Source organism: Misgurnus anguillicaudatus, unplaced genomic scaffold (assembly GCF_027580225.2).
Source record: "Misgurnus anguillicaudatus unplaced genomic scaffold, ASM2758022v2 HiC_scaffold_33, whole genome shotgun sequence".
Taxonomy (NCBI): domain Eukaryota; kingdom Metazoa; phylum Chordata; class Actinopteri; order Cypriniformes; family Cobitidae; genus Misgurnus; species Misgurnus anguillicaudatus.
Window position 1 is genome coordinate 7,713,974 of NW_027395283.1, and position 14,131 is coordinate 7,728,104.

The 14,131-nt window shown below is 47.5% G+C and overlaps 1 pseudogene; it reads right to left on the reverse strand.

Annotated features, from left to right (window-relative positions):
* Nucleotides 1-11,016: 11,016 nt before the first annotated feature.
* LOC129437241 (NACHT, LRR and PYD domains-containing protein 3-like) overlaps nt 11,017-14,131 on the reverse strand; it is a 175,337-nt pseudogene continuing 172,222 nt past the window's right edge.

Consider the following 14,131-nt stretch of genomic DNA (forward strand, 5'->3'; position numbering starts at 1 on the left):
CGCCAATGAACTTGGCATTGAGATATTTGCATAATGCTGGCGCCGCCCCGCCAGGTGCGTATATAAGCCACAGGTGCAAATATAGAAATCAGCTTCTTTTTCGCTGAGAAAGCCGGAAAGTGTGACCGGCCGATGAACAGCAGGGAGCAGCCCTGTGGCGACAGGACGTGACGTCTCCGTTCCCTCCTTCAGGGAACGAGGGTTACATACGTAACCGAGACGTTCCCTTTCAGTCGGTCACTACGACGTCACGTCGTGACCGACGAATTGGGAATCCCTACCAAAATGCCACTGAGGGCTGACCTCTTCCAGTGTCTGCGTAAAGCCCTCCGATTCCACTTAAGGATAAGGAGAATTAGGTTTTAAGGCAGAAGGCCGGGCACTAGATGTTCCTTTAACCCACAGTAGTGCCAGCGACTGGGAAGCGCCCTAACTGAGCGGTATAGGGACGCTGCGGAAGCCACCGCCCCGTTAAGGGCTATTGGTGGGCGAAAGTCAACCGTAGTTGAGGTATAAATGACAGCCGTGGCTGTGTAAGCAAAGCAGTGCTCTGCTGAGGGAAATGTGGGCTAGTAGGATTAACCCCACGGAAAAATACTCACAAAGGAACCCGGTGGGACGCAATGTGGATGCCCGAGCCAAACACAGGTTCGCGAGGATGCAGCTAGTGAGAGGCTGGCAGCGGATGCTCCGCAACATCAGGCTGCCAAGGCAGCGGAGGAAGGCAAACAAATTATTACGCGTTTTTGCCTCGATGGCCTTCCATACTGAGGTCAGTTTGGAGCAGCAGTTGGAGGCTGCAAGCCGACCTGCGAGCCTGTTCTCTGTGCTTCCCCTAACGAGGAAAAAACACGAGAGGAGACAGGCTCGACACGAACACTGTAAAATCTAGTGAACGTATTAGGTGTCGCCCAACCAGCAGCTCTGCAGATGTCTGTTAACGAGGAACCACGAGCGAGTGCCCAAGATGAGGCAACACTTCTAGTAGAGTGAGCTCTCAAATTAAATGGACAAGGAATGCCCTGCAGATTATAAGCAAGGGCGATAGTATCAACTATCCAATGAGACATCCTCTGCTTAGTGACAGCTTTCCCTCTCTGCTGACCACCGTAACAAACAAAAAGCTGATCTGAGGTCCTAAGGCTTTGTGTGTGATCCACGTAGATGCGTAACGCTCGTACGGGGCATAATAAAGACATGGTTGGGTCTGCCGCCTCCGCGGGCAAAGCTTGCAAGCTCACCACCTGATCTCTGAAGGGAGTGGTGGGAACTTTGGGCACGTAGCCTGGTCTGGGTCTCAATGTAACACTCGAGACAGCAGGGCCAAACTGAAGGCACGAATCGTCGATAGAGAATGCATGAAGGTCACCTACCCTCTTAACAGAGGCCAATGCGAGTAGGGTCAGAGTTTTCATTGATAAAAACTTCAGACTCACAGACTGCAAAGGCTCAAATGGGTTTCCCCGCAGGGCTTTCAGCACCATGGACAGGTCCCAAGGAGGAATAGAGGGAGGGCGCGAGGGGTTTAGCCTATGAGCGCCTCTTAAAAACCTAATAACTAAGTCGTGCTGGCTGACTGATCTGCCGTTAATAAGTGAGTGATGAGCAGAAATAGCAGCGATATCAACTTTAATGGTGGAGGGTGACAGCCTACCATCTAACCGGCGTTGAAGGTATGAAAGCACGATATTAATGGGGCATTCTCGGGGGTCCTCGCATTGCGAAGAGCACCAATCGACGAAAAGGTTCCATTTAAGCGCGTAAGCCCGTCTTGTGGACGGAGCTCGAGCCGCGGCGATGGTGTTAGATATCGCTTGCGATAAATCACCTAAACCTTGTGCGCGCTCAACGACCATACGTGGAGATCCCACAGGTCGGGGCGCGGGTGCCATAATGTGCCCCCTCCTTGAGAAAGAAGGTCCTTCCTCAGGGGAATTCGCCAGGGAGGGGCTGTCGCGAGGAGCATTAGTTCTGGAAACCAATTCCTGGTCGTCCAGTAAGGAGCGACCATTAGAAGGCTCTCCTCGTCCTGCCTGACTTTGCACAGTGTCTGTGCGATTAAACTTACTGGTGGAAACGCGTATTTGCGCATCCCCCGCGGCCAGCTGTGTGTCAGCTCATCCACGCCGAGGCTGCCCTCGGTTAGTGAATAAAACAGGCGACAGTGGGTATCGTCCGGTGACGCAAATAGATCTATCTGCGCACGACCGAACTTCTTCCAAATTAGCTGTACCGTCTGGGGGTGGAGTCGCCATTCTCCGGGGCGCGCAGCTCGGGAAAGCGCGTCTGCCGCTGTATTGAGCGAACCCGGAATGTGAATGGCACGAAGGGACCTCAGATGCTTCTGACTCCAAAGGAGGAGATGACGGGCGAGATGCGACATGTGACGAGAGCGCAAACCGCCTTGACGGTTGATATACGCAACGGTCGCAGTGTTGTCGGTGCGTATTAGTACATCCTTCCCTCGCAGCTCCGTAGCAAAGCGTACGAGTCCCAGATATACAGCCCACAACTCGCAGCAATTGATATGCCAGTGCAGCTGGGGTGCTGTCCACACCCCCGAAGCTGCAAGCCCGTTGTACTTGGCTCCCCACCCCGTGTTGGATGGATCTGTGTGTACAACAGCATGCCAATAAATCTGTTTCATGGAAACCCCTGCTCTCAGAAACGCAGGGTCTAGCCACGGGGTGAATGTTAGACGACACGCAGGTGTAATGGTTACACGGTGAATGCCGGCGCGCCACGCTCTCCTCGGGACTCGATCGTGAAGCCAACGCTGAAGCGGTCTCATATGGAGCAGCCCGAGCGGTGTCACGGCCGCGGCTGCTGCCATATTTCCCAGGAGCTTCTGAAATTGTTTCAGAGGGACCGCGTTCTTCCTTCGGAAAGAACCAAGGCAAGTCAGAATTGATTGGACGCGCGCTTCTGTTAAACGTGCCGATAAATCGATCGAGTCCAGTTCCATCCCGAGAAAAGAGGTCCTCTGCGTGGGGCAAAGTTTGCTCTTTTCCCAGTTGACCCGAAGACCCAGACGGGCGAGATGCCGAAGCGTTAAGTCTCTGTGCTCGCAAAGCGTCCGCCGAGAATGCGCTATTATAAGCCAATCGTCGAGGTAAGCCAAAATGCGAACACCGCTCTCTCTCAGGGGCTTTAACGCCGCTTCCACTACTTTCGTAAATACACGGGGAGAGAGAGACAGCCCGAACGGTAGTACATTGTATTGGTATGCCTGCCCCTCGAATGCAAAGCGCAGAAACGGTCTGTGGCGAGGGAGAATGGACACATGAAAGTACACGTCTTTCAGATCTATTGCTGCAAACCAATCTTGGGGGCGTATTGACTGAAATATCAGTTTCGGCGTTATCATTCTGAAGGATCGTCTTTGGAGAGATCGGTTCAGAACGCGCAAATCCAAGATCGGTCGTAACCCACTGCCCTTCTTTGGAACTATGAAATACGGGCTGTAAAACCCTGAGCTCATCTCGGCTGGAGGGACCGGTTCGATCGCGTCCTTTGCCAGGAGGACATCAAGTTCTGCACGGAGTACATGTGCATCGGACGCTTTCACTGTAGTGAAACGAATGCCCGAGAATTTGGGTGTGTGCCGGTTGAATTGAATTTCGTAACCGAGGCGGATCGTGCGTAATACCCATCGGGACGGGCTGGTAAGCTGAAGCCAAGCTTCCAGAGACCGTGCGAGGGGAATTAACGGCACAACCGGAGAGCTCGCGGTGGGGCAGACGAGCGGAACAGGTGAGACTGCCGGTGCGCGCGCCGTAAGAGCGCACGCAACTACAATGTGTGTGTGTGTTGTGACACTGACCTGAGACCGCTGAGGGTGCTGGTGGTCCGGTCTCCGCAGTGGAGAGCTCGGACTCCTCAGAACCCCCGCTGGCGATGGAGGAGAGGGAGGATGAGCAGATGAATGCCCGCTAACGGCTCTCTCGATCCTCTGAAGACCTGGAGAAGGAATAGGAATGCACTCTTTTTGTGGTTTTGTGGGTGCCGGCTGAGAAGCCGGCGGAACAGAAACAAAACGAAACCAAAGATTTTCCACCCAGCCCTCCTCCGGGGGAAGGAGTGGTGCGTTCACCATCTCCCGAAGAGTGATCCCATCCGAATCCAGGTCGCCCGTCTCAGGGCCGCTTAGATCCCCGTTTGCGACCACGGGAAGCGGGTTGAGCGGGCGGGGCGGGCTGTCGACGGCCGCTCCCCCTCCGTTGTCTGGATGACTTCCTGGGGGGGGGGGGGCGGAGGCAGCCGCCGCAGGGCGCCCTCGGCGAGGAGCAGACTGGGCAGCCCGTGCTGGTGGACGAGAGGCAGGCCTCTTGCGCCGGGGCATGATCTTGGAGATCGCTTCAGTCTGCTTCTGAGCGGCGGTGAATTGCTGCGCAAAAGACTCCACCGACTCGCCGAATAGGCCAGTCTGTGACACTGGAGCGTCCAGGAACTTGTTCTTGTCCGCTTCCGTCATGTCAGCCAGACACAACCATAGGTGGCGTTCTTGGACCACGAGTGTAGACATCGCACGACCAATCGCCTGCGCCGTCACCTTCGTAGCGCGGAGAGCCAAATCAGTGGCAGCCCGGAGCTCCGAGAAGACGGGTGAGTTGTGTCCTCCCTCATGCAGATCTCGTAAGGCCTTCGCTTGATGGACCTGCAGCAAAGCCATTGCATGCAGAGCCGAAGCCGCCTCTCCACAAGCCTGATGGGCAGCGCCCGTTAAACCGGATGACTGTCTACAAGCCCGAGAGGGAAGGGTTGGGCGGTCCTTCCAGGAGGCAGCGGTGGTCGGACACAGCTGCATCGCGACGCCCCGCTCCACGGGGGGATCCCCGTATAACCCTTAGCGGCTCCGTTGGTGAGGGAGGTGAGGGGGGAGGGCTGAATCGGCCGTAACCGGGTAGAGTACGGCGACTTCCAAGTCCGTGACAGCTCCTCGTGCACCTCGGGGAAGAAAGGTACTGGTGGAGAGGGCTGTGAAGCCCGGGCAGCTCCGAAGAACCAATCATCCAGGCGGGACGGTTCGGGCTGAGGGGGGTTAACCCACTCCAACCCTACGGTCTCCGCCGCTCGAGAGAGCACAGCCACCATCTCCGGGTCAAACTCCGGCGTCACGACCCGACCAGAGGGAGGAAGAACGTCGGAGTCAGCTTCGGAAAGAGGGGCTCCACCCTCGGGTGTTGCGGTCGAAGCGGGTCCAGAGGGAGGCGCAACGGATTCTACAGTGCTCGTAGAACACGAGGCTGCAGTCTCCATAGGCACCTCTACCGGCTGAGGACGGGAAGGCTGAGAGCCGGAGGACGAATCCCCCAACCGGCTCAGCACAGTTAGACGCAGATCGTCCTTAGAGAGCTTCGCGGCCGCTCCGTGGCGGCGGTCAGAACTCACCGGACGCGGACGCCGTTCCCGTAGAAACGACAACCGCCTGCGTAAATCCAGCAGGGACATCTCCTCGCAATGAGAACATGCACCCCCAGCGAACGCAGCCTCCACATGCTCGATGCCCAAGCATGAAAGACAGCGCTCGTGACCGTCCTTTGGACCCATGTACTTGCCGCATCCAAGAACACACGGACGAAAAGCCATCCTGAAAAGGACGCTGATCTCCGGATATACGAGAGAGTGGCTGCCTTTAACAAGGCACAAAGCTCTCCGTATCACTCTTTTAGGGAAATTCACTCTAGATGCTCAGTTGATGATGCGCACAGGGATCAGCAACGCACTCACTAAAACTCAAAACAAAAAAGATGCAGAGTAGTGGAAAACTGCAGCGTCCGCTGTGGTACTGCTTGTCCAACCAACTTCAGCAATCGTTTCCCACCAGAGCAGAGAGTAGCTTCTCAGTAGCAGATACTGCCGGCTTTCGAAGCGATAAAAAGCTGATTTCTATATTTGCACCTGTGGCTTATATACGCACCTGGCGGGGCGGCGCCAGCATTATGCAAATATCTCAATGCCAAGTTCATTGCCGTTTTAGTAGTATTCGAAGCAGATTGGTCTCTCTAAGCGAGTTCCCAATTTGTCGGTCACGACGTGACGTCGTAGTGACCGACTGAAAGGGAACTATAGACTAACACAGATGGAACTATGAAAGTCAACACTATGACTGAAGAAATCCATAATACATCAAAACAGAAACACAACCCGGTGGCCCAAGTTTTTTTCAGAGGTTTGTTTTTGGTTCAGACATCTATTGTAGGCATTCTTGGCAGTTTTTCCTGAGGCTTTTTTAATATGCATACCGTCATTGGATTTATACCGTACCGTCCGAAATCAAGAAGTATATTGTGATAAAATTTTGGCCATAGCGTCCAGCCATATGATAGAGAAACATTGAATTTTATTATTTTAAAATGTATAGGGGTGGTTTCCCAGACAGGGATTAGACTAGTCCTAGACTAAAGTAAATGTAATAGCTGTCCAAACTGAAAACAACTTGCACTGACATATTTTAAAATACCTTAAAATGCACACAAGTAATGTTTTTAGTAAGGTGTGTTTGTTAAAACAATTTATATTTCATAATTAAACTAAGGCCTAGTCCTGGCTTAAGCTAATCCCTATCTGGGAAACCACCCATAAAACATTATTTCTGAATGTTGTGTAAAAATATTGCTGTAGAAAACACAATTCACTTATTAGGTTTAGAAGTTGATGATTTTTTTCATTTAAAGTCATCATGGTGTTGATTAGTGTTTGTTTTAGTTGAACTCTTGACCCTTGACTTTTTGTTTACTAGTTCTTCCCTGGTTGTGTTAACTTTGTGTATATAAAACACATTTGTTATGGTAATGTAAAGTTAGTGTTATTCTGTAGCAGTTGGTAGATACGTTGTTGTTTTAAACATTGTGTGAAAATTAAAACATGAAATTGTCATAATGTTTGAAAATGGTAGAATGTAACATTCATCTAACGTTCAGACAACACAGAAACGTTCTTAGAACGTCAAGAAAACTGGACACTTTTATATTGGCAGAATGTTGGGAACTTTTTTCAGATTGACTGCTGATTTATGTACAACATTAAGAAAATGACTTTTGTTAGAAAAGATTCTTCCAAAGTAAGAGTTCAAAATAAAATCATAAAATAATTAAATTAATTGTATTAAAGCAACACAATTGTACTGTTGCGCTTTTAAACCTCATGTGGGAGCCGTAATCAAATCTTACAGGGAAAACTACATAGTGTTGCTTTAATATGTAAACAGTCATGTGATTGTTGTTAGTTTTACTTACTTGAGTTTTTTGGTTTCTTTAATCACAAGCTGCAGTCTCACAAGAACTTCATCTGCTGTATTTTTATCTCCAATAAATGTATTTAGATCAAGTTTATCCAAATGCTGCTCAGACATTAACAACACAAAAACTACAGCTGCCCACTGTGAAGAGGAGAGTTTGGAGTCTCCTACTGATGAAGATGTCACATAATGTTGAATCTCCTGCAGCAGTGAATCATCACCCAGTTCATTCAGACAGTGAATCAGATTGATGGATTTCTCTGTAGACAGATTCTCATTCATCTTCTGTTTAATGTACTTAACAGTTTTCTCTTTCTTGTAGGAGCATCTTCTCATCTGTGTCAGTAGATCCTGTAAGAGAATCTGATTGGACTCCAGCGAAAGACCCAAAAGAAAACGCAGGAAAAGATCCAGATGTCCATTCTTACTCTGTAAAGATTCATCTACAGCTCGCTGATGTAACTCAAATGTTGAGTTCTTCTTTGCTGATTTATGTTTTACCATGTCTAAAATATTAAAAAGTCGAACTGGTTCAGGACTTTGATTTAACACATTTCTGTAGTTGTTTGTAGAGGAGATGTGAGCATAAAGAGCTGCTAGATGTTCCTGGATGCTGAGATGAACAAAGCAGTAAACTTTCCCCTGATACAAACCAAACTCCTCTCTGAAGATCTGAGTACACAATCCTGAGTACACTGATGCTTCTGCTACATCAATGTCACACTCTCTCAGGTCTTTATCATAGAAGATCAGATTGCCTTTCACAAGCTGCTCAAAAGCCAGTTTCCCCAGTTTGAAGATCATGTCTTTATCTTTCTTCTCATAGTCCTTCTGATGTTTGATGTTTGTCTGAATGATCAGGAAGTGTGTGTATGTCACAGGTGACGTTTTAAATGAACGACGGGCGGAACCCGGCTTCCACATCTTATTTGGACGACGGGCGGAATCCGGCTTCCACACTTCATATCCGGGGTTTCCCCAAAGGCAAAATTAAGCCTGATCACGCTCAGGTGGGGCAAGTTAACACAGCGGTTGCTAATAGGCTGACGAGGAGAAGACCAGAAAAGGTGTCTCAGAAGAGTCAGGGTATAAAGACACCTTTGCAGACATTAAACGGGGTGCTTGTGGTATACGTTGTGTACGTTGTGTTGCTGCTTTGCAGACGGACCACGCTGGTCGGATCGCTCTCCTGGGGAAGAGAGTAAGAGACAGTCAGCGGATGAAGGGGAATTGTGGAGTTTACGTGAGAAGGAGTGGACACAGAGCCATCGAGAGCACAGTGAACAGAGGTTATTGGCAACCAAGCGTGAGTAACCGCTGTGATACTTCTCTGCACATGTCTTGTATGAAGAAATATCCTGGTGTGTGTTCTTGTGTTTCGTGAGGTCCCTGGCCCCACCGGAGAGGAGAACGTGGGTGAGCCGCGGTCGACCGGAAGCACGGACGAAGCACCGCCCGCTAGTAAGCCAGTGGCCCTGTGGGAAAGAGGAAGTGCAGGTGAGCCAGGGAAGTAATAACCGACACGCCGGGCCTGTGAATACTCTACATCTCTCCCTCATTTGTGACCCAGTTGTTGCCCAACCAATCTCTCGAGGTCGTCGTGGTCAGGTGGCAAGGACGATCTAAAATTCACGTGACGTGGTATAAGAGTGCTGTGGGTGAGTTTCACTGATTGATGGTGTTTACGCTTGACTTGCTGTGCGTATGCTGTGCTTGTAGCGTTCGAACTGCCCAGCCTCCGACGAGACACGAGATGGTGACATCTGTTGCGGCCTGAGTCCTATAGGGAGAGAGAGAAAATCAAGCCTTGTGCCCGGGGTGTGACAACGAGAGCTTCGTCTACTACCTACCTGAACCAGTGGAGCTCTGTGTGGGAACGAGGATCCCCCGGCACTGTGAGTAACGCAACCTGTGGAATAATCTGTTCTGTGCTTGTAGCCACTACCTACCTGAACCAGTGAAGCTCCGTGTGGGAACGAGGATCCCCCGGCACTGTGAGTAACGCAGCCTGTGAAATAACCTGTTCTGTGCTTGTAGCAACTACCTACCTGAATCAGTGGAGCTCTGTGTGGGAACGAGGATCCCCCGGCACTGTGAGTAACGCAGCCTGTGAAATAACCTGTTCTGTGCTTATAGCAACTACCTACCTGAACCAGTGGAGCTCCGTGTGGGAACGAGGATCCCCCGGCACTGTGAGTAACGCAACCTGTGGAATAACCTGTTCTGTGCTTGTAGCAACTACCTACCTGAACCAGTGGAGCTCCGTGTGGGAACGAGGATCCCCCGGCACTGTGAGTAACGCAGCCTGTGAAATAACCTGTTCTGTGCTTGTAGCAACTACCTACCTGAATCAGTGGAGCTCTGTGTGGGAACGAGGATCCCCCGGCACTGTGAGTAACGCAGCCTGTGAAATAACCTGTTCTGTGCTTATAGCAACTACCTACCTGAACCAGTGGAGCTCCGTGTGGGAACGAGGATCCCCCGGCACTGTGAGTAACGCAACCTGTGGAATAACCTGTTCTGTGCTTGTAGCAACTACCTACCTGAACCAGTGGAGCTCCGTGTGGGAACGAGGATCCCCCGGCACTGTGAGTAACGCAACCTGTGGAATAACCTGTTCTGTGCTTGTAGCAACTACCTACCTGAATCAGTGGAGCTCTGTGTGGGAACGAGGATCCCCCGGCACTGTGAGTAATGCAGCCTGTGAAATAACCTGTTCTGTGCTTATAGCAACTACCTACCTGAACCAGTGGAGCTCCGTGTGGGAACGAGGATCCCCCGGCACTGTGAGTAACGCAACCTGTGGAATAACCTGTTCTGTGCTTGTAGCAACTACCTACCTGAACCAGTGGAGCTCCGTGTGGGAACGAGGATCCCCCGGCACTGTGAGTAACGTAACCTGTGGAATAACCTGTTCTGTGCTTGTAGCAACTACCTACCTGAATCAGTGGAGCTCTGTGTGGGAACGAGGATCCCCCGGCACTGTGAGTAACGCAGCCTGTGAAATAACCTGTTCTGTGCTTATAGCAACTACCTACCTGAACCAGTGAAGCTCCGTGTGGGAACGAGGATCCCCCGGCACTGTGAGTAACGCAACCTGTGGAATAATCTGTTCTGTGCTTGTAGCAACTACCTACCTGAACCAGTGAAGCTCCGTGTGGGAACGAGGATCCCCCGGCACTGTGAGTAACGCAACCTGTGGAATAATCTGTTCTATGCTTGTAGCAACTACCTACCTGAACCAGTGAGGCCCTGTGTGGGAACGAGGATCCCCCAGTGCTGTGAGCATCAGTGGAGTGTTTGCCCTGGTCTGACTGTGTTCGATTCTGTCTCCAGGAGAAGCGGAGCGCGCCACGGGTTGCTGGGCCAGAGCCCCGGCCCCAGTCTTTTCCCCAAGTGGCCCTGGAGGCAAAGAAGAGCCACATTAGTTTTAAAGTTCCCTTTTTCCCTTTCCCCTTTCCCCTTTTTAAATATTTAATAAAGCTTGTTTTAATTATAGTATACTCGTCTGTCTGGTCATTGGGGCGGTCTTGGGAAACTCCTCGAGGTGGAAGAGTTAAGAGGGGTGTGGCCCAGTAGCATATTCGGGTCCGCCCCCGGGGTGTGACATGTACATTTGAGTGAGAGTCTTGGGGATCTCTTTTCTTCTCTCTGCTTGACTCAACATTCTCTCTAGAACAGTGACTGAAATCCAGCAGAAGACTGGGATGTGACACATGATGTAGAGACTCCTGGATGACTTCAGGTGTGAGATGATACTCCTGGCCAGCCTCTCATCACTGATTCTCTTCTTGAAGTATTCCTCCTTCTGTGGATCAGTGAAGCCTTGTACCTCTGTGACGCGATCAACACACACAGAGGGGATGAGATCAGCTGCTGCTGGTCTGGAGGTGATCCAGATGAGAGCAGAAGGAAACAGATTCCCCTTGATGAGGTTTGTCAGCATCACGTCCACTGCGGTTGATTCACTTACATCACACAACCTCACACTGCTGTGAAAATTCAGAGACAGACGACACTCATCCAAACCATCAAAGATGAACAACACTTTATATTCATCACTGAAGATTTCCATTTCTTTTGTTTGTGGGAAGAAAAGATGAAGAAGATCTAAAAGACTGAGTGTTTTGTTCTTCGTCAAATTGATCTCTCTGAAAGGAAGTGGAAATATAAGGTGGACGTCCTGATTCTCTTTCTCTTCAGCCCAGTCCAGAATGAACTTCTGTACAGAGACTGTTTTTCCAATGCCAGCGACTCCCTTTGTCAGCACACTTCTGATGTGTTTGTCTTGTTCAGGTAAAGGTTTAAAGATGTCATTACATTTGATTGGTGTCTCCTCTGTTGTTGTTCTTCTGGATTGTGTCTCAATCTGTCTCACCTCATGCTCATTACTGATCTCTCCACTTTCACTCTCTGTGATGTAGAGCTCTGTGTAGATCTCATTCAGTAGTGTTGGGTTTCTCTTATTTGATGTTACCTCATACAAACACTCAAACTTCTTCCTCAGATTTGATTTGAATGTGTTCAGGACTTCAGCAAGATTAGACTCATGACTGTAAATTAAAAGTAATATATTAGATAAGAACACAAGTTTGAGTTAAAAAGTACAGAGCAAAATGTTGTTTTTGCATCACAAAACATGGGACTTATAAATATGGATGGAAAATGTTTTTTTAAGTATCATGTGGTCAACCTTTTTTAGTCTCTAAAAATAAATTAAAATCCTATTATTTACCTGAAATGAGGACTCATGTTTTTATTGAAGTCTTGTAGTTTATTCCCAAATTGCTCAATCTTTCTCCCCTTACAGTCGGGTTTTGTTATGATTCGTCTGGATGGCAAGAATGAAAATGAAGAATCACTTAAAGGGCGGTTCCCATTATAACTATAACTATAAAAAATATAGTTTTAAAGCAACACTATGTAGTTTCCATGTAAAAATGACTTACAGCTCCCCCATGTGGTGGAAAAGCGCAACAGTGCCTATTATCAGACACTCTTCTGCAGGCAGGGGGAGGTGCGGGGCTGTGTTTCCTACCCTCCACCGCCACTTTCAGAGTGTGCTTGTAGCAGCTAGGAGGCTGCTCAGGTTGCAGCAACAGTACAATTTGTCCAGTTAAAAGTTGTTCTATCACTGAAATAATTTTAGAGACATTATTTAAAGGTAAAAAAACTACATAGTGTTGCTTTAAAAATCCTTTGATTTTAAAGAGAATAGTGGAGTTCACACCACAATTATAACGATAAAGATACAAGTAAAAGTTTCGTTGTGATCACTTGCGGAGCGATTTTTTTCTAACCGATGAACGATAAACCAATGAGAGCCAATCAAATCTACTTGAATCTAAAGTGAACGCACATTTGAAATGGCACTGTGGGTGTTGAGGATATCTGCTGGTTATAGCCAGTTATAGCAGCATATTTATACATTTCAATGTAAACAATTACAGCAAGTGGAGAGATTTTAATACAAAAACTGTAAATTTTATGTGTCTCTTTGCATGAATATGTCTGATAATGAAGAATAATTTCTCATCTCTTTGACAAAACACACGATTGTAAAAAAAACTGTTAAACTACAATCATAGTTTTCAAAGATATTGTATACCTGTGTGCAGGCCGTGTTTCTTCACGCTTAAAGTATATTGGCTCAGGCATAGACAAATCACTCTTCATAGACACACAACTGAACTCTGAATCTGATCTCTTCTGATGATCTGAACTATAACACACAACAGATTACAGTTAATCCCCTGAACTGATGTACAAAACAAGCAGGTCTAAATGAGTTCATCAGTAGTATACAGTAGATACGCATATTTATAAAATTAATTTGTTATTAAAAAGCAAATAATGATCTTTTTATTGGCACTGTTAATACAAAAACTGAGTGCTTGCCTTGCACAGATGTGTCTCTTTGAGTGAATATGTACTGTATAATAAAAATAACCAGGGCTTGACATTAACACCCACCAATCTGCCAAGTGAGGGTAGATTTCTGCCCACAAGCCACGTTGGCAGGTTGAATATTTTTTTTAATTGTAGTATGCGAAATTATAAACAATGCACAATGCGATCCTGGGAAACTACAACTCCCATGAGCACTCCCTGCAGCCAACACAATTTACAGTATTTACTGCTGTTGTTAATAAATATTTAAAGTGTTGTCGAGGGTTTTTGTGTTTATCTTTTCAGTTAATCTTCTAAACCCTTGCTCCACTTTTAATAAATTCATTCAAAGTTAATCTATTTATGCCTTAATTTCTAGCATGTTTTTATGCATCTAAATATGTGATCTACTGATATACCTGGTTTATACCAGCTTATAAATGTAGTCTGAATTTGGGTGGTCAGTCTGCATTTGAAAGTCAATCTGCATTTAATCTAGCTAAACTAAGTAAAATTACTCAAATTACAGTCATTTTTGGGTGCCAAGTTTAATCATATAAAATTTATTTTACCAGCAACAAAATTGTGGCCAGTGGCTAGTAACTTTGGAAAACAATTAGCCACTTTGACTGGTGAGCAAAGAAGTTAATGTCAAGCCCTGAAAATAACATTTTCTGCCCATAAACATAGACAAGTATAATAGACAAGAAAAATATTTTTTTCCAAAAAAGTTATAATCATGTTTCAGAGTTTTTTATATACCTTCTATCAGGCCGTGTATCTTCACTCTTAAAGTATATTGGCAGAGCCATAGACCGATCACTCTTTATAGACACACAGCTGAACTCTGAATCTGATCTCTTCTGATGATCTGAACTATAACACACAACAGATTCAACAATTAAAATAACATTACAAATATTTTTTGTAGATGCTCATTATAAAAATAAGCCATTATAGTAAATAATACCTATAAAATAATATTTTCATATAAGTTTATTT